At 38.0% G+C, this 25,229-nt stretch overlaps 2 long non-coding RNA genes across 7 annotated transcripts in view; one reads left to right on the top strand and one right to left on the bottom strand.

Moving 5' to 3' along the window:
• LOC113259452 (uncharacterized) overlaps nucleotides 1-25,229 on the top strand; it is a 351,228-nt gene that overhangs the window by 129,335 nt on the left and 196,664 nt on the right. The window lies entirely within an intron of this gene.
• LOC113259453 (uncharacterized) lies at nucleotides 1,002-22,641 on the bottom strand. 2 transcript variants are annotated; one of them, XR_008958945.1, is made up of 5 exons: nucleotides 22,545-22,641; nucleotides 14,764-14,936; nucleotides 11,034-12,203; nucleotides 10,111-10,203; nucleotides 1,002-3,381 (listed from the first exon to the last, which is right to left on the bottom strand). It is a non-coding gene; the product is annotated as an uncharacterized LOC113259453 (long non-coding RNA). The 2 variants fall into 2 exon arrangements; XR_006410163.3 differs by having other exon boundaries at nucleotides 1,283-3,381; nucleotides 10,111-12,203.

Raw genomic sequence — 25,229 nt, 5'->3', positions numbered from 1 at the left:
GGGAGATGTGGCTGTCTGTTAGGTTTGTGAAAATCCAGCTCAGGAATATCATGTGATATGAAAAGGGAAACAGTTGGATTGAAACCATACATGGTGAAGTCAAAAAGATGCTCTTTCTTGAGCTGTTGCTGAAATATGCTGGGGTTATTTCAGTGCTTGCAGAATAAATAGAACTGAAGGCACCCTGGAGCATAATGTAAAAGTATGTGAGAAGACTCTGAACTTTCCCAGCTGTATCTCTCAGCCAGTTATCATTCAGCTTTCACTCTGACTCTAGAAGACATTATTCCAGGGCAGTAGAGTCTGAGCCCTTTGTGAGACTGCCCTGCTTGTTCAAAGACATGAGAGAAGTTTCTACCTATCCCTGGATTCCTCATGATTGCTGAGAATCAAAACACTGAAGCAAAAACAAAGAAACAAAACAACAACAACCCCCCCCCCCAACAAGCACAAGAAGGCATTGTAAATGATATGATAACTCGTGATAAACTACCCAGAGTCATAGAATGTTTGACCCATACAGGACACCTAAAGGCCCTGGTCCAAGCCCTTCTTTAGATGAAGAAAGCAAGACACACTAACTCAAATAATCTAATAACTTAGCCAGTTATACCAGAACTGGAATCCCTTCTCGTGGCTTCCTCTCTCCCTGTCCAAGGGTGTCCTTCATTGGGAAATGCACATAAGTAGCAAAAATTACAAATGGAAAGCATGTCTATAAGGTGTTAGAGGAATGTAGTCCATTGGCAGTCTCCAGACCCATCCAGTCTGTGGCCCCGGAGCTGTGTAGCAGCCGTAAAGAAGCTACAGCATCTTGGTCGTACAAGTACTTGGGTTTGTCTGGTTTGGTTATCCCCAGGGGGAATAAAGTCGCTGGATATTTTTAGGAAAGTTTAGCCATTCAGATTAAAAGGAAGGTGGTGCTGGTGTTGTGAAAAATAGACCGAGATACAGGGTTAGGTAAGTAAGAACGATGACTGATCAGGGGAGACATTCTTCTCTGCATTTTTTACTTTATTTATTTATGAAGCATTGAGATAATCTCACTGAATTATTTAGGATTTAGTACAGTGGGAATTGGTCTGTTTAATGTAACCCATTCTTTTTTATTATTATTATTACGTTCAGTTAGCCAACATATAGTACATCATTAGTTTTTGATGTAGTGTTCAATGATTCATTAGTTGTGTAAACAACCAGTGCTCGTCACAACACGTGCCCTCCTCAATACCCAACACCCAGTACCTAATCCCCTCACCCCCCTCCCTTCTGTAACCCTCAGTTTGATTCCTGGAGTCCAGAGTCTCTCATGGTTTGTCTCCCTCTCTGATTTCTTCCCATTCAGTTTTCCCTCCCTTCCCCTTCATTTAAACCTGCCTTCATAGCTGAACTTAATCTCCTAGCTGAAATTGTATGTGAGAAATATATGTCTTCTTCTCTATGAGTGCTTGTTTAAATAGGTATTTTGAGCTCTCCTGCAGACACGAAGTCATGCCTGTGAGGCTCTCAGCATCCCAGAAGCCCATCAGTAGAGGATGGTGCTTGTTATCAGTAGCCGCTCTTCTTCATGCCGGGACTCGACGACAGGGAGGAACTTTTCTTCTAATTCAGCACTGCTAAGCCATCAGACCTACCCTGGGAAACAATTATTGAATCTAGATCAGTTTGTGTTAGGAATTTGAGACTTAAGTCTGAGAGTCTTTCCCAAGTGTCTCTTTCCCTACCTTAGTGTAGGGAAACATCTTCAGAATGATGGAGAAGGAAAATCCAGATCAACCTCTAGGTTATTCTGAGTTTTATCTTAGCAGATTTTAGAGTGGATCAAAGGAAATAGTAGACATACAAATTAAAGCTTATTGTTGTGACTTTAAACACAGTTTATTTTACTTGATAGGGTCTATTTTACTTGATAGTGTTAAAATACAGAAAGGGATAAATATTTATCAGGAAATTAGAATAATGGCACATGTATTACATCAGCTACAGACCTGAGTATGTGTGTTGATTATCTCACATGATCTTCTCAACCCTGTAAGAGTAACTAATATGATTATTTCCATTCTTAAATGTGAAAACGGAGGCTTAAAATATCATGCAACTAATCAATGGCAGAGCCACTGATCTGTATGATTCCAGCATAATGTTTCTGACCACTAGGTTCTGTTATCTGAAATATAAGTTATACTTTTCATTATATCATAAAAACACATAGTAAATAACTTTGTAACTCTACTGGTTGTGTGCTAAGGCCATCAGGTGTTTATTGGTTTTGTTGGTTAGGTCTTTTTGTTTTGTTTTGTTTTGTTCGTTTAGGTGAAAAACCTTGGAAGATTTAAACTCTCCTATGTTCTTTATGAAGAGAGATCAGAACAAAGTAGGCTGTCAGCAACTGGCAAGCATCAGTGATTCATGTGAAAGACTATTGTCTTTGGTGATACAATGAGTGCTGGGCTAAGAGCCTAGGGACAGGAATCTGCCATATCCTGGCTGTGAGATTTACGTAAACAATGTCACAGGGATACATTATCTACAGTTCCTTTTTAAATGCTCTGGGGTGCCATGATTCCTTTATAAAATTTTCCATTTGAAGATCCGGCATTGTTTATTTAAAAGGCATATGTAGTTTTAAATCACAGGAAAAAGTAATGCTATCACTATATCATTAAATTCATACTTTCAGAGGACCAGATTCCCTCGAAACATGATTTTTCAGAAAAGTAAGGCCAACACATTGATTGTAAAATGCCTAAAGTAAAAATGTAGTAATGTGTAATGTGAGTCACTCCGCTAACTGTCATCTGGTGTAAGAAGAGACTTACCTCATGGAGGAAGGATATATGATGTGTTTTTTTGGAGCAGAGCGTTTGAGCCTCCATCTCCACGCCCCCTCCTCCTGTCAGCTTTAGCTCAGGGCTGAAGCCCTGGGAATTGTTCAGTACGTACTTACCCTGAGGGTGTTCTGCCTCAAGAGAGTTGAGTCATTTTGAACTTCAACCTAATTTTTCTGACTTCACATTCTGCAACTTCTTTTCACTTTTCTGTCATGCTCCTTGTCATCTTACAGATCTAGTCACTGAGCAGAAAGGGCACAAGTTCCTTTATTCTGGTCACCCAGCCACTGGCAGAACTGAAACCAGAATCTAGATGCACACATTGCTGCTATGTTTCACATGATAAAAAGACACCCTCGACTTTGAAATAGTTTAATTTAACACAATACTGACTTGTGTAGACATAGCAGTTGAAGCTTACCCTGCCTTTCGGGGTTCAGGTGCTAGGTGGGACGATTGCAGATGTTTTTGTTTGTGGATGTTGGGTTTCCCCGGTCTTTTTTTTCTTCCCCTTTTCATAAAGCAGTTTGAGATTATAAATAGATCATCACTGTTAGAAAATAAGAGAGTCAGTAGGGTCAATTTATAAATAAAGAATACCGTATTTTATTCCTCTGTGTACACACAGAAACGCAAAGTAAAGAAACACACAGAAACACATGTACAAATTTTCTCTAAACAAGATCTTTCCGACATCTCTAGACCTCCTCCTGCTAAGAATGTTTTGGGTTATCTCCAGCTGACATAAAAAAAAACAACAACAATTGAGTTGGGAAATTCCTGATTCTTTTAGTAAAATGAGAGTTTTGTGACTGAGCTAAGTAGGTGGTTTTTCTAGTATCAGTGCTGTGCAACTTTGCTGTCAGTCATCACATTGATCCTTAAGACATGTTCCCATTCACCCAGCAGTAATATCTTTTTTTTTTTTTAAAGATTTTATTTATTTATTCGACAGAGATAGAGACAGCCAGCGAGAGAGGGAACACAAGCAGGGGGAGTGGGAGAAGAAGAAGCAGGCTCATAGCGGAGGAGCCTGATGTGGGGCTCGATCCCGTAACGCTGGGATCACGCCCAGAGCTGAAGGCAGACGCTTAACCGCTGTGCCAGCCAGGCGCCCCTCCCAGCAGTAATATCTTAATGAAGGAGGCTTGTTCCTATGAAGAAAACTCAGAGGATGTTTGCAAATTATGGTAATATTAGCTGTATGTTGTACTGGGTATCACTCGCCAAGAATTCTGCACACATTTCATTTTTGGGACGGGAAATTTCTATTTAGTCTGTGGCTTCGTGTGTAAATGTGAGCCAGTTTCTTATTCAGAAGCGATGATGGTATATTTTTCTGTCTTGATTATTTTCTTGGGATTTCTGGCCATCCTGTTCAGGCGCCCGCTGCTGGCAGTGAGTCTCATCAACGTCCAAAGGATGCAGGGATTGCGATGCTCCATAAATGCCTGTCTGGGGAGGTTAGGGTAACTTTCCTCTTTTACAAATACCCACAGAGCACAAGACTGCAAAAACATCTGCCTAGCCCTTGTCGACATCTTTGTAGGATCTCTTTTTTTCTCTAGGAGATTCCTGCCACATTTCTCTCAAGCCTTTTTAAAAATATGAATTTCTCTTCACACCTCATCCGATTTTGCCCATTGTAGATGAAATTATACAAGGAGGAATTAATTTCTATAGAAAATAGTGAAACTGGAAAAAAGCAAACATGCACACCTTTATCACAGGTGAGATCACCCTTTTTCTCTCTTATCTCCTGTATCATATGAAGAAAACTTTCATAATATGCAAATGTGAAGATTTGTTGCTATGGCCTGAATTGTGTGGGCCCCCCACCCCACAATCCATTGTTGGAACCCTAACCTCTGATGTGATGATTCTTGGAGGCGGAGCCTTTGGAAGATAATTAGGTTTAGACGAGGTTATGAGAATGGGTCTTTCATAATGAGATTAGTGTCCTTATAAGAAGAGACACCAGAGAGCTTGTGCCCTCTCTCTCTCTCCCTGCCACATGAAGACACAGGGAGAAGGGATCCATCTATAAGCCATAAAGAGAGCTCTCATTGGAGAGCAAACTCTGTTAGACCTTGATCTTGGACTTACCAGCCTCCAGAACTATGAGAGAATTTATTTCTCTTGTTTAAGCACCCAGTCTGTGGTATTTTTTCAGTGCAGTATGGACTGACAAAGACTTACTCATCATATAACAAATATCAATGTAAATATGATTGGTTAATTTGATTTGCAAAGTGGCCAAGTTTCTTTATCCATTTAAAAATTCACTTGTAGTACAAAATACCAAGAGGTTCTCTCTGTAGGAAAAGTTGGCAACTTTGTCCCAGAAAACTCTCAGGCTCCCTCACAGCCTTAGAGACTCCTTTTCAAGTCTCATAATTTATAGATTTTCTCAGATTTTTTTATGTAGACTGCCATACCATTTACAAATAAAGCTTGTTTTTATCTTTATGGTGTAAGCCATTTTATTTAATTTTCTTGTGTTATTAAATTGGCTGGCATACCTAATGTTTTATTGAATAAAAGAGATAATGGAAGGTCTCCTTGTATGATATTTGCTGGAGAGTTTTGATAAGAATCCTTTACCTGGTTAAGCATGTTTCTCCTCTATTCCTATTTGCTAAATTTTGTTTTTCTACATGAATGAGTATTGAATTAATTTTCATCACTTATTGGGAATACCATTAAGTTAATTATTCTTTAAGGGGTGCATTACATCACTTTAATTTTAAGGTTAGATTTCTCTGTGGATCTTTATTTCTTTCTATAAGAAATATAAGGGGAATGTTTCTTTCTTATGTGAGTCCAAGTAGGTGGACTGGTTAGAGGTAGCCTTTTTTTTTTTTTTTTTTAAAGATTGATTTATTTATTTTGAGAGAGAGAGAGAGATAGCTTGAGCACAAGTGGGAGGGGCAGAGGGAGAAGGAGAGAGAATCTCTCCTTCCAAGCTCAGTGTCAGTGCCAGAGACAGGGCTCAATCTCACGACCCTGAGATCACGACCTGAGCCATGGACACCAAGAGTCAGAGGCTTAACCAACTGAGCTACTCAGGTGCCCCCAGAGGTAGCCTCTTTAACTCCATTTTTTTCATATGCATTCCAGCCAGTTGGAAGGACCATGGAGAGGAGGAAGAGAGGCCTACATTTTATAAGGATATACATTTCTTTTATGATACTCCGGTGGCCATAACTTACTCATATGGCCACTCTTCATTATCAAAGAAGCACCATTTCACCATTTTCTATTTAATATTCCCTGTATCCTATTTAATTTTGGTATTTTCTGTTATGTATTGTCTAGCATTATGGGTCAAATTTTTAACTAATTTTTGTTTAGTCTTTCTAATTTATTTATAAAATTATTGATGCCTATAAAATAAATGTTCCTTGAAAATCACTTAGGTACACCTCACAAGTTTGATATATTATACACCAAATGTTGCTCAATTCTATACATTTTATAATATTCATGTGTGATTTCCACTTCAAACCATTAACTAGAGAGTATGTTTTATAATTTCTATATGGTTTAAGAGTACATTTTTAATGTTGATTTCTTATATGATTGTCCAGAGAACATGAAATATACGCTATAGATCTTCAATGTTTATTGAGATTGCATATGTGGTCAAATCTTTTAGCTGTCCCTTTGATGCTTGAAATAAATGTGTACTCTCTGTTTATTGGATCCAGGAGTTCTGTTGATCAAGATTATTAATTATGTCACTGAACTCTTCCATACAGTTGTTAATTTTTATCTGCTTTTTCTTTCTGCTTTACTTCTGCATATTTCTGATAGAGGCATGTTACAATTTTTTATTCATTGTGGATTTGTCCATTTTTCCTGGAGTTTTTTTTTTTTTTTACTTGTCTTTATTCACAATTATTGATTATTGCATCTATGTGAATTTTTCTACTAGTTTTTCCTTCAAATTCTAATGTATCTCATTAAATATCGCTAAATTAGCTTTGCATCTTCATTTGCCTGTTACATATTTTTGTCTCTTTATTGTCAAGTTCTGTCTTCTTTGCTTTAGGTATGTTTCTTAAAATAGACTTAAGTGGATTTCTATAAAATCAGTTTAATAATTTCTTCTTTTAATATATTAGTTTGACCTATTTGCATTTTTTATGTTTACTCATTATAACATCTTACTTTGATTTTATTTTCCACACATTCTTTTTTTCCTCTTTTCTGCATTTTGTTTCATTAAAAACTTTTAGAAAATTTGCCTTTATTTCTTTTGCTGATTTGGAAGCTATAGATTATATTTCTTTTCATGTAGACACCTCTTAAGTTTATGCTAGTTATTTCAGTATGCTTTTTTTAACAAAGTTCAAAGTTATTCAGTACCTGTACTTACTTCATGCATGATATGGATCTCAGTATGTTTTAACTATTCACATAACACCCAATCCCATATCATTCTTATTAACTGTTATATTGAATTTTATCTAACATTTGAAAGTACCAAATACTCTTCAACTTTTTTCTGGTCTAAAATTTTAAAAATTTGCCCTTATTCCTGAACGTTGAATTAAATATAGAATTGTAATTGCAAGTTATTTAACCTCAGTACCTAGAAGATACTCCTCCACCGTGTTATACAGTCTGGTGTTCCTGATAAGATTTGTTTTGTCTTTCTGAATGTTGTTCATTCATAGTTCATCTCTTCTTTCCTTTCCCCCTTTTTAAGTGATTTTTACATTTATCTTTGATGTAGTTGCCTTGAGGTACATGGTTTCCTTATAATGTGTCTAGATGTGAATTTATCCCTATTGTTTACTTGATGTAAACTTTCAATCTGAGAACCCATGTCTTTTTATCTAGTAAATATTGCATCAAAAATCCTTTAATCAGTAATCCTGGTTCTCATATTGACAACCCACAAATTAGTTTGTGGTTCTCTCCAGGTATGCAACTGTGCTAAATCTAGAATACAAGTCATTATTCCTTAGGGTTCTGTCTCAGTGTGAATATCAAATGTGCTCTCCTGTTAACACCATTTGTGGTAGGCTGTTGTAATAATGGCCCCAGTGAATGATGCCTCTCAGTAGCCATGGCCTACATAGTCCTTCCACATTGACTCTGGGCTTAAACATGTGCCTTGCTTTATCTAATTGGACATCCACAAATGTGACATGAGTAGAGGCTTAATACATGCTTGTGCATTAGGGCGGGCCCTATTGGAACCCTGGGATCACCATGATATGAGGACTCATGGTCTAGCTTCTAGTCATGCCCCAGCCATCCCTTCAGGTGAAAGCAGCCACAGATGAAAGCAGGAAAACCTCCAGGCCAACACTCAGGATTAGAAAAATAGTAAATCCTTGTTGTTTTAAGCTACTGAGGTTTGGAGTGTTATCTTATCCAGCAAGAGTTAACTAATACAATGTCTGATTTTTAACCCTTCCCTCTTCAAGAACATGTTCCAAATGACATACAGATTTTTATACCTAGTTGTGATGATGGCATACAAAAAACAAACTTTTCAGTTCTTTGTTCCTTATGTTTACTTATCTCCAGAATGAAGTTATAACCCCTGGGGTACAACTAATCATACTTACAGAACTTATGTAGGACATCCAGGTTCCCAATGGGGATAAAAAAATCAGAACAAACTAAAGATATAAATAGAGTAGTGTTTTTTTAGAGCTGAGAAAGAAATTAAGAGAGTTGTGGGTGGAGCAGTGTCCATTTGAAAATGCCAGAGCTCTGGAAAAACAGTAAGGGGATGTTGGTAACTGAAGTAGAAGCTCTGAATCATGATCACGGTCATGATTTTCCTTCCCAATAGAATGAAGTCCAGTTTTACATGGGAAAGACACAGGGTTGCCTCTGTATTTATACAAAGAACTTTCAAGTTTGGAAGCCATGTGACTAACTCAAAGATCAAACTTCAAGTTAGTCATTTGCTGGCCTTAAATAAGGCAGGGTAGATTTCACAGACCACACATGAGCAGTTTTCCAGAATGCCTTAGGGGCATAGAAAGTGCCTATAAAGCAGATGACCCCCTAATTTTTTGTGTTAACGGTGTGTCTACCTCTCTTTAGCGCAGGGTTGTTCCAGTCTGAGAATAAAGAATGTATTAAGGAACCGAGTAAACTTTTAAAAAGAAAATATGTATATATCACATATGTGTACACATACCATACATAAACATGTATGTGCATATGTATGTATAAACTTAATCAGGACTGATGCAAAGAGAAGCCATCTTTTACTGAGCAACCTGATAATTTCCTAAGAACCTGTTTGAGGGATAAAGTATGCCATCATCCCAACTAGGTATAAGTTAATATTTATGGCCACTCAGCCAAAAGGCACTTTATTTTTAAGAAATATCTTCATATGACCAACTTAAACTAAGAAAAAAAAATCTTCCTAACAAATTCATTGAAAACAATCAAAGCAAAATAAAAGATTTGAGGAACTAGACACCCATTTCACATCCTTATAATCAGAGGCCAAATGTTCCTAACCTCTCATTCTCAGAGGGTAAATTTGGCCATAATTCTCTTTACCCTCAACAAAGTTAATTGGAATATGAAAAGCTTGCCAGGACATAGGATGGGGGAAGCCATTGTTTGCCCTGAAATGAGTACTGGCTTTCACTATGGAGGACTTTCAAGAAGTCAAGCTTTCATATGGTTTAAATATTATAGCTACGCTAGATGGAATGTTTCTTTTACTCCAACCAATCACTTTCTCGCTTGCCACAACTTTCTTTTCTAGGCTGCATGATTTGTGATACAGAAAACTCTCACATTAGGGCTTACACATTTTTTAATAAAAATAATGTACTGGATACCCTCTAAACTCATGAAAAAAAAAAAAAAGGTTTTATATGACCCTAACCTTGACTGTTTCAACATGTTGGTAGGAGATTTTCTTCATAAAACTACTAGCTAAATAACAGTACAAAATACAGAAAGTGAACATCAATATATCTGCTCTTTCTTGGTGCTTTCTTCCCTTATAACAGTGCTTCATAGTTAACTGATTTTTCTAATTTATTTTTTAGTATGGAATTAGAATAACAAAAATATAACAATTTGAAAGAGGAAAGACACCATTTATAATGGAGGTGAGAAGAAAAGCAAACCTCAGGTTATGCCTGATCTTTGCAAATGAGAGTCTGAATTATTTTCCTCTGTGCCTTCTTAGGTAAAACAGAAAAATCAAGCATGAAGATAGAGGCCAACATCTAGGATTCAGCTTAAGTAAAAATATTCAAATATTAAATAAATACGAACTTACCCAGGGAAGCTTTCTCTGCTCTTCAAACAGAATCAGTTGGTGGGGTTAATATACAAAGTCATAGCTGCCCATCCTTCTCTTTTTGCTGCACTTCTGATAATGGAAATTTAAAAAGAATTGGTTGGTTAACATTTTCCTTCTGTATAAAGTTAAAACTCCATGAAGGCAAAGAGCAAATCTTATTTAATGCTGCTAAATAACAGAAATTTAGTCAAGTAAATTTTAAGTTCAAACCGATTTTATTGATTCATAAATCACCATCCCATCTAGAATGTAAAGGGGAGCTCCAAAGGGCTCCAAAAAGGAGGGAGCCCATGTGACAAATGACCTCATTGGTGCTGCCCAGGAAATTCCTGACTGCCTAGTTAAGACTACATTTCTGGGGGAGGCTAAAGTGCAATTATATTAGGTAATAAGCCCTGGTTTGGTGATGTGGGTGAGCATAAGTGACTCCATTTTGGGTGTGTGATTTCCTTTTTTAACAACCCCTTCCCCCCCACTGCTTTGATCAGACTCTCATCTTAAATGAGATGTGATAAAATTTGAAACATTGGTGCCACTCTCCACTGCCTCTCTGAAGTTCTTGCAGTTTTTCTTATTCCATTTGTGTGGTGTCCATAGTCATATTTTTGCTTAACCTCTATGATATTCACAGGTCATGGCTTCAGGTTTACCTTTTTTAATTTGGTCATTCTCTTTGTTCCTTTACCAATGTACCATGCTTAGGGAGATCATTTACCTGGTTGGTGGCTGCAAGCATGTACTTACAGCCTTTGAGAGAATACAGCACACCAGGGAGATTCTTATGATCACTATAAACAGAACAATTCTCAATGTTTGTAATGCACTTTGTATTGATGTCCCCAAGACCCAAGCCAATCAAAATCAAATAAGTCAAAGAAAGATCTTGTTGAAGGACTCACCTTTTAAAGCCAAGTGGCTTATTCGATGATCTTACGTAATCGAGTTTTAACTTCCCCAGAAGTATTAATCCAGGTATAGCTAGATGGTGTTGGCCACAGCATAGACACCTCCCTTGCTCAGCTAAAAGATAATCAAGGGCTATTCTATTATCAAGAACAACTTTGGCCAGAGAGTCTAAGGATCTTTGCTACATAGCTATTGCTTTAGCAGTGGATTTTTCAGTAATTTCAAGAATTAAGGAGAAATTCCTGATCATAGCCTTATTTACGTTTATCACTAACCAGGTGAAAGAAGTGAATCCGAATCATGAAAACCTCCTGGTAGGTCCTTTCTAACTCATTAGTGTAAATTCAGGGGAGTCAGTCAATGAGATATTTTATTTTGCTTGTGAAAAGTGAGGGGCTCAGTTAGATTTTCTCCTAGCCTGAAATAAAAGGTTGTTCTAAATTCTAGAGGTTACACCCCTTAGCAATGGCCTACAGAAGATGCAGTGAGGGCGTTATATATCTAGGCCAATGTCAGAGTGAAGGAAGGGAAAAGGAGAAAGGGTTCCATGTTCTGTTTAAGCAGGAAGTCTTGATTCATCATCTTGACTGGAAACAGTCTACCTCAATGTCAACTATTTCTCTTCCCTGTCACTTTGATTCAGAGGTCTCCAGTGTCTAAACAAGACCAAGTGTCAGGTGGAGTCTTTAGCTGTGTGATGGGTACCCAAGGCTCAGTACTTTCTAGTTTTGCAGCAGTGTCTGTGGTCAGGAGCACTTGGGAAGGTCCCTTCAAATGGAACTTGAAGGCTGTCTTCCTCTGATGGTATATCCAGAATACTCAGTTTCTAGATTCTAAACTGTGACCAAAAAGATCTTTTGAATTGGGATCTGGAAAGGCTTCTTTAACCTGTTGATGACAAGCTTGAGCATCATATTATTTGCCCAGTGAAGTGGGTTCCTTGATCACCTTGATCACTGAAGATCCATGGAGGGTACCCCCTAAATGGGAAACACATTTTCTTTTCCATGGTGAGGGCATCAGCCTTGGGGCAGGGGAAAGCTTCAACCCATGTAGAAACCATATGTACAATAACAAGAACATATTGACAACCTGTACTAAGTAGCAGTTGAATGAAGTCCATCTGTAGGTTTTAAAGCGTCCAGAGGGAGGAGGTCTGAGGCCTGTGGGAATAAAAATGTTTGTTCCAAGATTATGGACCTGACAGGTCAGGCGTTGCCGGTAGACTGTTTTCGCAATTTTATAAAAGTCTCCCCACCAATGTCTATTCATAATTTGAGTCATCTGAAATGTACTGTGGTGGGTGAAGGAATGCAAACCCTGAAAAATGGGATTTTCCAGGGATCCGGGAAGAACCAAGTAGCTATCTTGGGTTTCCCATAGCCCCAGCTATTAATTTTCAACCATTGTTTACCCATCTTAGTTTCTCTGATTCAGGAGCATGCTATTGCCATGTTGTAAGGACATTAGGATGGCAAAAGTCGCACCAGGAAGTCTTTTTTTTTTTTTTTTTTTTGAAGAAGCAGAATGGACTTCATCCATGTGTGCCACAATTTTTATAGATTCTATCGCCACTGTCTTTGAATGAAAGCCACCTTGAGTACATATTAAAAGTTCTTTCCAAAGATTGCTTTTCCACAAACCTTAGTGGCTTTAATTACATATATTATAATTTTTCTTAACCCTTCATTTCTAAGCTAAGTATAAGCAGTATGAACTGTTATACTAGCATTCTTTAGATTTGCAAATTTATGAATGCATTTCATAATTTCTAGAAGCATATGCTTTTTCCAATTTTCCAGTTTCTCTGTAATAAGTAGCCAAAATACATAAACCAATGTTCAGTAATTAGTTTTAGTATTTTATCTTTATATTTTTTAAAGCTTTTATTTATTTATTTGACTGAGAGAGAACACAAGCAGGGGGAGTGGCAGGCAGAGGGAGAGGGAGGAGCAGGCTCCCTACTGAGCAGAGAGCAAGACATGGGGCTCCATCCCAGGACCCTGGGATCATGACCTGAGCTGAAGGCAGATGCTTAACAAACTGAGCCATCCAGGGGACCCAGTATTTTGTCTTATGTGGAAATGATCTAGATATTTAATGACTGTCCATCATCTAATTTAACTTAACAAAACCCCAAGTTTTAAGATACCAAAATGATCTGGGAAAACTAAGTAGACATAAATGTTGTTGAAAAGTTCATTTATAAACTTTTGTCTTACATCTGTTTAATTCATTTGTTTAAATATGTTTAGATTAGTCATTAAAACATCAGAAGACATTAAACAACTAAGCACCATCTTTAAGTTACCTTTCTTGCTGACAAATTCTGTGATAGAACATAAGCTTATCTGACTTATAGTGAATGTAGGTAGACCAAAAGTATTATATTTAAGGCTGAAAACTAAAAACATGCCTGTTTTAGTAAAACCAACAAACCTCAATTAGCTTTTATTTATTAAATATTAATCCTAGATCACATGAACTTGAAAAACATTTGGGCTAAGTTTCTATTGTATTTCTGAGAGTCTAATTTGTATAAGCAATGAATTTCTTAAGCCAATTTAATAGAGCTCTTTTGCAAATGAATTTTGGCAATACCATCCAAAGGTAGAAAATACTGCATATCTACAATGTGTATAAAGGGGCGCACATGAACATACAGACAGACGCAAACACCTTATTGTTTTAAAATTTTAGCCATAAGAAGTATAATAAAGCAAAACCTACTAGTTCATAAAAGAAGAGTGGGATCCAAAGTGTTTTTCTGGCAGATGGAATAAATTAAGCTTACTTGCTCAGATGGCTGAAGTTTTTTTCTACTAATTTCGGGAGAGAAGACACTTAAGATTTATATTTGTCCTTGACAAGTAACCTTATAGAAGCCATGGGCTAGATTTTGGGCAAGGGTGCTTCTATAGACATTTGTATTTTTAAAAAGCCCTCTTTTTCTTGTTTTTTTTTTTTTTCCTTCAGTCTTAGGAATTGGGGATGATCTAAATAAGTTTCCAGAGAGGTTACTTTTGAGATAAAGAGGGGAGGTTTTGGGATTGGTGAAAAGGAATGGGTGTAATTTGAACTTCCTCTAGAACTACGTTTCTATTTTTGCAAAAGATTTGTAAGGTAAGGACAGTTCTCAATTTTTCAAAGATTTGGGTTGTAATCTAAATGATCTCATAGATTGATCCATCTATCAAACAACCTTATCCGCAGTTTGCTTCTTTCTATCTGGTACATAGCTCTAATTTTAACTTAGGGGAGAGGCCTTTAAAAAAATTCCTATCAGGCTCTGAATATCAGTTTGGCCAACCTTTTGACTACAGAACACCTTTCAAAAAATGTGCTTAAATATATTGTCAGTTTTTGGCCAGCACAAACAATAAATATTTCTGGCAGTATTGACTAAGCCCCCCTTGGGTGTCAGAGTGTTCCCCAAAGAGGGTACAAAGCATACTATCTTCCCAAGTTAGAGAATCACTCCCCAAAGAGAGCCAAAGAAAGAACTAACAATCTCTATGTCCTGGCAGGCAGAAAATTCAAGCCCAGTTCTTAGGATGCAAATTGAGACAAGGAAGAAGTCAGTAGTTGTCCCTAGGAGAGAAAGGATCAATAACCAATGGGTCTGTATTGGGAAAGGAAGGGACAGTGTGAAGTTATATTTTCCTCACTCAACTGGGCACTACAGACAGATTTGGAAGAATTGATTCTGGAAAGAATTCTTACCTTCCTCTGGCTTCTGCCCGTTTTTCCAGGATCCCCTCTGCAGAGTCTGATATCCAGTTTCCCATTAGCTATTTAAGGGAATAATGTAGCATTTTACCAGAAAATTCCGCACTTTCATCAACTCTGGCAGGGACCCATTTGAAGGCCCTTCTCTGAAGGTAGATATGCGGTATCTGAAAAACAATTAACTTAATGGACTTTTGTTTACGGTTGTGTAGCTTTTTTTTTTTTTTTTCACAGTGGAAAAACAGTTGAGACAGAGGATTACTCAAAGGAAGGTAGAGAGAAGAAATAGGAGTCCTGTCAGTCTTACTTTTGTTTTAGGCCTCTTACATCTTTAATTTTTCATTAGCCGTTTGCAACAAATCTTTCAATGAAAACTTTTTTGGAATTGCGAAACCTTTGAAGACTTCTGCATGCTGATTAAAACAAGCATCTAATTCTGTTTCATCTAGAAACCCTTGCTTTCAAGTGCACTTCTTAAATGGTATTATCTAATTGTAACATTTTGCATAATGGCCATTGTAATTCTAGGTTGCTTTTACTAAGATTTGGCCATTTTACTAGATTTTCTGCGACTTTGGGGATTATAGTTCTTAGCATAAGGGACACAGGTGTACTGGAAGTGGCACATTCAACTCTATGGAATTTAAGAATCCTATTAAGTAAGGCTTTGGGTTGCTCAGAGCCAAACTATACCTAAAAAGAATGTGCCACTGGGTTGGAGATTTTCCATGTTTTACAGTATATCTTAAGGCGCTGTCGTTCTCCTTGAGGTTGACAGGTGACTCCTGTTCAATGACTAACTTATCGGAACATGGGAGTCTTTGAGTTAGATGGCAAAGCACTCTAACAGTTCTTAAATGCATAACCTGTGCCCACCAATTTTTGCCTATGGTTTTCTTTTTTACACGTTCTAGATCCCCACAGGCGATAGCCTTCATTGACACAAAACAGGACAAACATTCACCTCAACACGCCAGCAGTAACCAAAAGATGTCACTGTGGACTGTGCTCACCACCAGCAATTCCCAGTGTGGACTAAACCCCAGACTCTACTCGGGAGACTGCACACTGGAACTGGGGAAGGGGTTCCAGCATGGAATTGTAGACCGAGCCAAGGGCTAAGGATTGGTGCTCCATTAGAGCCTCCTGATGGTCAGTCTAGAATGACCTGTTAACCTTGGACTAGAAAGCCAATCAGGTCAGGAGCTTGAATGCAAAAATTGCAGAGCTCAACTAGAGGAGCTCAACTGAGAGGAGCTCACCAGTGGCCCTTGGAAATGGTGATAAAAACAGTGAGCTCAAAAGGTTTGTGGGGTAGCACACCTGTGTTTCTCATTATCCCCGAATGCCATTAGGGGTTCACCTGGGATCCCATCGCTGCCACCAAAACTGTTAAATAACAAAAATTCAGCCGAATAGATTTTGAAGATTTAATTGGCTTTATTTATTGATTCATGGATCAGGCAGCATCTCATCTTGCAAGTAAAGGGAGCTCCAAAGGGCTACAGAAAGGGAAAGGTTTTTAAAGGCAGGACAAGGAAGTCATACACAGAAGAAAGGGTTATTTCTGGTGAGTTTGCCTTCCTTTGGGGTTGTTGGAGAGGGTCCATGTGACAGATGACCTCACTGGTGCTGACCAGAAAATTCTTGACTGACTGGTTAAGTCTACATTTCTGGGAGAGGCTGAAAGTGCTGTTACATTAGGTATTTGAAGCCCTGGTTTGGTGGTATGGCCAAGTGTTAAGTGACTCCATTTTGGGCCTATGGTTTTCTTTATAACAATGCCTAGCCATTGGTCAATGATCTATTTACTGAATGAATGAATTACTGTATAGAACACTGGGAACAACTCCTCAGAATATGGACAGATGGTTTTCCAAAAATAGTAGAGTAGAAGCATGGTTGTTGATCTCATAGAAGATGGGCTCTGCTGTTACTGAAGTCCGTCTTCTTGATGGAAAGTAGGAGGCTTTTGGATATAGGATTCCGTTAGGTACTGGGATTTCAAGAGAGGGCTTGTTTCCTTGAGGAGTCTGGAGAGTTCCAATAATGCCTCTTCTGTACTGCAAGCCTTTGTTCCTGTCCGATGTCTTGATTTTTCAGAGTAAGGCTAGTGAAAATCTCATGTCATAGTTAAGGCACAAATGATCTTTGCAGGCTTAAAAGCCCGTATGCTTATTATTTTATTATGTTTTTTAATTGAAATATAGTTGACACACATTACATTAGTTTCCAGTGTATGACATAGTGATTTGACAACTCTCCATGTTATGTTATAAGCCAATATTCTAACTTGTCCTTTCTAGTTTGGCATGTACAGATACATGTTATAGTCGTGATATTTTTCCCTCGAGTAACAACGGCTTGAGAAATCATAAGAACACTAATAACACACTGTATTAAAGTGGTACATAAGCAGTTTTTACCTTCTGGATGGTTGAGGAAGGCTTTCTAGAAGAGGTGCCAATTCAGTGGGTCTATAGCTGAATAATAGAGATCACTGGGAAAAAGATGAGGAGAATTTCCGGACCAATCAAAGAGAAAGAATAATTAATCGCATGAGGTACTGAAATACATAATAAGTTGGGGGAATAGTGTTAGTTGTCCTGCTTAATTAGGATCCAAGGTGTAGGGCACATAGGGATAGTTATAAAATGCTGATGTTTAGAGATGAGAGTTTGTTTGAAATAAGATCTTAAGCAATTTAATTAGCAAAGCAATCAATTTGCTTATTATTTATGAGGAACCCCCAGAAGTTATTAAGCAGAGAAATGATTAATGAGAGTTGAAACATCTTTGATTTTTTTTATTTTTTCCCCCATATTCGTATTTACCATGGGAAAAGACTATACCAGAAGAACAAGTTTGCGAGTCTCAGCAGTCATGAATAATGAGTAGATTTAGAGGGTGCTGCTGATGGAGGGTTCTAGATTGAGGATTCTTTTCATTGATGTGAGTCTTGAATATGAGTGGAGATCAGAGGTTTATAACATCAGGCCAAAATGGACAACTCAATAGAGTTTTGGGTGTGAGGAGGTCGCTGAGTACAACATTTAGACTTGAAGTCAGCCCCGAGGAGAGTTTGGGGATATAGCCATGGACTAAGTTTCCAGTTTCAGATTAGTGAGAAAAGAAGCCAACAAAATCAGAAAGAAGACAGAAGTCTGGAAGTCGTGTCTGCGGATCTGGATTGAGAGGGCAGGTCCACACACTAGCTCAACGGGGTTATGACAGTTGCTCCTAGGCTGCCAACATCTCTCCCTCACTTTCAGGCCAGCCTTGTGGTGTGGTTTAACAGCACAAGAATGTATGGGAAGTTCTTCTCAGAAGACCTCCCTTTAAAACATGGTATTTTTAGTTCAGCTGGATCATATCTGGATACCTTGTCATTGCAGCTTTGAGGGATATCAGATGGTCTTGTTAACCTGTGAGTTTGGCATAAAGTGGAGCAGAGGCCAAAAGGCACGCAGGAGAAGATCGCACACAGATGACCAGCGGCGCAGCTTGCTGGACCGATGAAATCAGGGAGGATGGCCCTCCCAAAACTGCCAAGGCAAGATGCTTCCAGTAGCCAGTGAGAACATGGGCGGCGGGGGGTGGGGGGGTGGGGGGGGGATTTGGTCTCTTTGAAGTCAGAATTATATATATGCAGATGCTTATAATCAAATTAAACGTAAAACATATTTGGAAAGGGAAATAAAGTAGGAGTCTATGTTTTTTTTTTTTTTTACTACTGATGCTAGGAATCCAAAATGCCAAAATAAACATTCTACAGGGTATTAGTACAACAATGCTATTTTAACTCAAAGAATGTTTAGTTTCAAATATTTGTACAAGAATGTCAACTGCTCACTGAATGCTTAGGACAAGGAAGAGGCTGCTTTCCAGCACACCTTATCAGATCTAAGCCATAGTAGTAGCCACAGCTAAAAACAAACAAACAAAAAATCAAAATAAAAAGCCACCTCCGACACTACTACCACCATTTCTTAAAAAACACAGAGCCACCTTTTATGGTGCATTCCAATTTAGTTCACTTCTTTCTTGCTTTGGATAATACATTCCTCCAACCTAATTAAAGAGTGCCAGTCAGTTAAATTAGCATCCAAATAAAAGATTGGAACTAGAAAGTGATTATGAAGTAGGAAAAAAAAAATCCTGGGAATGTTAAGGACTTCTTAAGAATATCAGGTAAGTGAGCTCGTTTAATGACAGAATCAGAAATGGTAGAGTGATAAGCTGAGAAAGCTCCATAGGACCAGAATTGTTTAGGCTCTAAGTTTATCAAAGTATTGAACTGATTTTGTTGTGCAGGTTACAAGTTATCTCAAGAAAAAGCCCTAATTACTTCACTGCACTGGAATTTTCAGTTTATCTGTTAGGATGTGCAGGGAGTAGACTCGCAGTTTCCTTCTTATAATGCTGTTTGTCCTAATCAGAGGAATTTGAGGAGGCAGAGACAGGGAGAAGCACAGACTGTCTCATTTCAATAAGAAGGCCCAATAGTGAGCAACTCTCTTCGTGCAAAAGCACAATCTGAAACAGTTGCTCTGAATTTCTGCCAGGGAACAGCTGCAACCTTTTGGTAGCCCAACTTAATGGTATTCTTCAATGTCCTGGGGGAGGTTCAGATATCATTATCTTTCAATCTTTATCCAACCAATGTCCTCTGATTTGGGCATCTGAAAATAAGATATGATATGGAGTGGAAGGGAGTAAAGACAGAAATTTGAAATAAGGCCAACCATTTTTTAATTAGCATAAGATAACAATGTAACTTATTTTCAAACCTGGATAGATTTGAAAGGGGACCTGGTTAATAATTTTACCAGGACAAGGGTAGTAAGTAGGAACTATCTTAGGCAGATAGAACATATGATCAGTTTAACCACAGAGAGTCATATGTCCAAGTCTAATATATTATTTCTTTAGCTCAGATATATCTTAATAGCTAAGTGAAACTAAAACGTATCTAGGTTTCATAAAGTGTAAGCTCTTATGCTTCAACACTGCATATCTTTGTGAAAATATTTGGTGCTGCCTAGTCCCTGTATCTCTGATCTTATCAGGAATAAAAACTCATATTTGAAAAAAGAATTAAAGTATAGTTGACCTTTGAACAACATGGGTTTGAAATTTGTGGGTCCACTTATGCAGGGTTTTTTTTTTTTTTTTCCGTTTCTTTTTTCTTTTTTTGGATATGGTCCAGTACTATAAATATACATGCCTCTAACCTAATTAAAGTCTGAGTGTATTTTCTTTTACTTATGATTTTCCTAATGTTTTCCTTCTCCAGCTTACTCTACTATAAGAATACAGTTCATAATACATATAACATACAAACTATGTGTATGTTAGAGTGCTTATGTTGTTGGTAAGTCTCTGGTCAACAGCAGGCTATTAGGGAGTTAAAAGTTACACGTGGATTTTCAACTATGCAGGGGATTGGACCTCCTAACCCCTAAGTTGTTCAAGGGTTAACTGTAAATAATTATGAAGTGTCCCTAAAAATTTCTTTTTTTTTTTTTTTTTTAAGATTTATTTATTTATTTATTTGACAGAGATAGAGACAGCCAGCGAGAGAGGGAACACAAGCAGGGGGAGTGGGAGAGGAAGAAGCAGGCTCATAGCGGAGGAGCCTGATGTGGGGCTCGATCCCACAACGCCGGGATCACGCCCTGAGCCGAAGGCAGACGCTTAACCGCTGTGCCACCCAGGCGCCCCTAAAAATTTCTAAAAGATTATACACATCCAGATTTCTACTGTATAAATTTAATTAGTCATAGGAGAAAGTGCCCTATGGGGAACTAAGGACTTTGGGAAGGATAAGTAATCTATATATTAATAACAGATTCAACTTTAGATCAGTAACCATCAGAAAAGTAGATATACATTATGGCCAGTTTATTCATATCATGCCTGCCCTTTTGAATATATTTTAATTCAACCAATTTAAGCTTTAAAATCTTCAATTGTAACTCAAATGTAAGTTCTTTATTGAAAAACTAAAGAAAGTCAACGAGCATTAAAAGAGAAAGAAGGAGAGTGTCTAATTTGTATTTACCCACAACTGGAACCTAAGGTTGTATTCAAACAAATACAAACCATGATTTCCCAGGCCAGTTCTCCCCCATCCCAGTATAGAAATTGTTCTAGAATGCCAAAGCCATCTTTCTGATTTAAATCACTAATACTACTGCATCCCTTTATGCCATTCTTCATAACTGGAAGAGTACGAACATGGAACCCATCAACAGTAAGACTTCCTTTTGGGAAAGGGTGGCACGGACCTGCAGGATGTCCCCTTTATCTCTTCACCATTTGGCCCCCCTCCTATATCTTTTTATAGATTTCTTTTTATAAATAGAGTCCTAATTCCTTTCCCTCTGTACTTTGGGGTTAATCTATCAATCATGTATCATGTGCAGTTTTCCTAATATGAGAGCAGGAAGATTTGTTCCTTCATTCTGTACGTTTTTGTTGAGAGCCCATGTTCCAGATGCAGAAATCATGTAAATGCAGAACAAAGCTTGGAATCACAGTAATAAACTAGGTTCATTCTGCAGGGGTGTTGTGCGTAATCATGTAGTACATACTCTAATTTGCTTTTGGCATTTAATAGGTCATGTTTTGGGGCGCCTGGGTGGCTCAGTTGGTTACTCGTGGCCGAGTCTTGATTTCAGCTCAGGTCATGATCTCAGTGTGGTGAGATCAAGCCCCATGTCAGGGAGTCTGCTTGAGATCCTCTCTGTCCCTCTCCCTCTCTGCCTCCCCTTGTTTGTACGCTCGCTCTCTCTAGAACACACACACTCTCTCTCTCTCAAATAATCTTTTTTTTAAAAAATAGGTCATGCTTTTTCTTCACTTTTGTCGTCAAATAAAATGTATTTCCATATCAGCACATATATATTTATCTCATCCTTTCAATGACTGCGAGTCATTAGTATAGATGTGCCTTGTTTCTATTGATAGGACATCTGAAGCCACCTCCAAATTTGCAGTGTTTCGCATAATGATGCATAGTCTTTTACACAGATGTGAGTGTTTCTGTGGTAGGATGTACTTCAGGATCCTGAAAAACTCAAGTCAGAGGAAAAGTGTAGGGTACAAAAGAAAATAGTGTGCTCTAATTATCTAGGATAGGGCCATATTGCTATTTTATGAGAAGCAGAAATCTTTGTTGTCATGTTAACAATGGAGAACAAATGCACGGAATGCAAGTAATGATTGTACATGAGGGGATGGGATGAGAAAGGTGAGGAAACTGCCACAGGAGAACTTGTACTTTTCCCTTCTTTTTTAAAAAAATATTTTATTTATTTATTTGAGAGAAATTAAGAGAGCATGAGCAGGGGGAGGGGCAGAGAGAGAGGGAGAAGCAGACTCCCCACTGAGCGGGGAGCCTGATGTGGGGCTCAATCACAGAACTCTGGGATCATGACCTGAGCCGAAGGCAGATGCTTAACCAACTGAGCCACCCAGGCGCCCCTACTTTTCCCTTCTATATCATTGGACCGGTTTATAACAGGTAGGTATTCATCTTATTTAAAATTAATTCTCAAACACCATATACAAAGAAAACAATATTTTCTCTCTCTTCTCTCAGCGAAAAGCATAAAGCTTCATTCATCCAAAGTAAATTACAGGTCTTGTTTTTTTGTTTTAATAGAGTTTAATTAAAGAGCTGCTTCTGAAAGCTTTAGGGAGATAGGAAAGAACTTGTCCAAGTAATCAGCTTTTTAAACAAGCAAAAATGAAAAGTAAATTTAAATTACCTCCGAACCTCAGTCCTGATTTCTCTGCAGATCAACAGAACCATTCCAAGTTGAGAACTGTTATATAAAAAAAACCAAGCAAACACAAGGAGTTATTGGGAAATCCAAAATAATTTTATTAAATTACTTGAGTAACTTCCTTCCCTATAACCCCCACCCTGCTTTGTAGGCCTGGCTCCTTTGGTTCCTCATTTACCTCCTGGCCTGGTTTCATTTTTGCCCTTCCCAATTTAAGAGGTCCAAAACCACTTCATGAATAATTAATAAAATCCTAAAAATTATTTATTCCATGATAGTCTGTATGATTTCATATTGCATAAAATACCATAACTCCTCGAATCACAAGGTTTTTAGCTGTGAGCTGTTTGTCTAGGTTCCCCAGCTTAGTTTTATAGCTCCTGATTTAGCAATTAACATCACATAATTTTTGACATAATTTCTGTGTGTGTGTGTGTGTGTGTGTGTGTGCACATGTGTATAGAGAGATATTGAGAGACCAGGAGACAGACAGAGAAAGAAAGACAGAGAGACAGAGATTCCCCATAGGAAGGAGCAGTTTTTAAGAAAAATATTTTGGCTTTCTCTATCATGTCCACTGAATGTGGATTATATTGCTATGGTATCAATGGATATGTTACTATATTTATTGGGTGAAAAGAGGATAATAAGAAGCAGATCATTTTCCTTCAATAAGAAAGATCAGGTGAAGATACCAACATCTAGGATTAGTCCCAAACTAAACTGGTTTACCCAGTATATTGCATCCCAGACATTACTAATCTTACATTTCAGCCAGGCCTGCCTTGCTTAGAGCCAGATCTTCTTTGATCTTTAAAATTCACCCCCATACCCCTGCCACCCCACACGCTCACTGACCCTTAGGGAATGGCATTGAACTGATTTTCTTTTCTTTTTTTTTTTTAAAGATTTTATTTATTTATTAGACAGAGGTAGAGACAGCCAGCGAGAGAGGGAACACAAGCAGGGGGAGTGGGAGAGGAAGAAGCAGGCTCATAGCGGAGGAGCCTGATGTGGGGCTCGATCCCATAACGCCGGGATCACGCCCTGAGCCGAAGGCAGACGCTTAACTGCTGTGCCACCCAGGCGCCCCTGAACTGATTTTCTAACTTTTCTGAGTATGGTGCACAGTGAGGTATAAATGGCATATTTACATCTTCAAAGGAAAACTTGCCATTTAAAAATACCCCCCCCAAAAAAGACACTATGATACAGCAGTGCTTGAATTCAGAGATTTTAGTCAGTATTGCTTATTCTTGGGAGGAGTGGCATTATTCTCCCTAGAGCCCACTGTCTTGGTACTTAATATTGGCATTCCTAATTCTCTTTTCCCTTGTTTAACTTCCAAGGCCTTTAGGAAAGCAGACTGCCAATTTGATCATATTAATGTTATTCATGGCTGTTTTGAGGCCTTCTCATCTTACTGTTGGCTGCCCTGCACCTATAATATATCAGGCAAATTAAAATCCACCCATATCCTGCAGTAAATATAATTTATACAGCAGTTACAAGAGTAGAGTTGCAGTCGACTAGTTGATGTAATGTTATTTTTTTGTAGGCATTTAATTAAGTTAATTAATTTTCATTTTACAGCTTTCATTTTGTAGTTTGGAGCCAATACTTTTTTTTTTTTCAAGTTTCAATCATTCTTCTGGACCTTTAAAAATCTCACAGCCCATTGGCACTGGGCTCAAATGACTAGTGGATAAAATGGCCTTGATGATGCTAATTTAATAGAGAAGTGTATTTTAAAACTCTTTTATAAAAAAATAGAACCATTTATAATTGTTTGCCTTTCTAACACATAGGTGTTTTTTACAGTAAGCCATCTTCCTGAATTTTCTACATCCATCCTAATTTTCTAACTGTGGAAAATTGAAGTACTCTTCTTTATAGTCAATTTTCTTGTCTATTTTCATATTTTGATATTTAAGATCTAAAGGTACAGTCCAATCTTAAGGCAATTTCTGTAATTTACTGTCTATTGCCAGTTCTTTGAAACAATGATGCCCAGTGAACCCATCGGACCATCCCTTTCACAAACTAGGGCTACAACTTTGGCTTCTAAAAGGATAGTTCTTTGAGTGAAGAAGCCTCCAACCCCTCAATTGTCGTTCATAAAGAGATTGTAGTTCCTACAGAGATTTCCCTTAGTGTTTCTCCAAACATTAATTTTTGTTAACATCTACACCACAGTGCACCGTGCTGCCCCATTTTGAAAAATGATGCACGAATGTAACTGTGGGATGCTGTGAAAAGAAAACCAAAATCAGGACACACACTTGTTAATTCCCAAAATATGGGCACCTCAGTTCACTGAGTTCAAAATTTCTCATATCCTTCAAAGTTCAGGAGGATTTTAGTAGAGTCTGCAAACTGTTCTTAGTTTGGTTAAGAAACTTCTCCCCTGTGGATTCTTGGTAAACCTCCGTCTCTCAACTAACAGAGACAAAAAGTGTTTTTCTTCTCTACTGTGTCTCCTATTTTACTTGTTGTCATCTGGGTGAAAGGTACTTCTGTACTGTTTTTATCCAGCAGAGAGGAAAAGCCCCATCCTAGGCTGTTGTTTTGCAGGGAGAGAACATTTTCTGTGTCACAGAGGTTGGTGGAGACTAGTAAAATCAGTAAAGTTTCAGTGCTTGCATGAGGAAGACAGATATTTACATC

Source organism: Ursus arctos, unplaced genomic scaffold (assembly GCF_023065955.2).
Source record: "Ursus arctos isolate Adak ecotype North America unplaced genomic scaffold, UrsArc2.0 scaffold_13, whole genome shotgun sequence".
In the NCBI taxonomy this organism is placed as follows: Eukaryota; Metazoa; Chordata; class Mammalia; order Carnivora; family Ursidae; genus Ursus; species Ursus arctos.
This window is presented reverse-complemented; position numbering and strand designations above follow the sequence as displayed.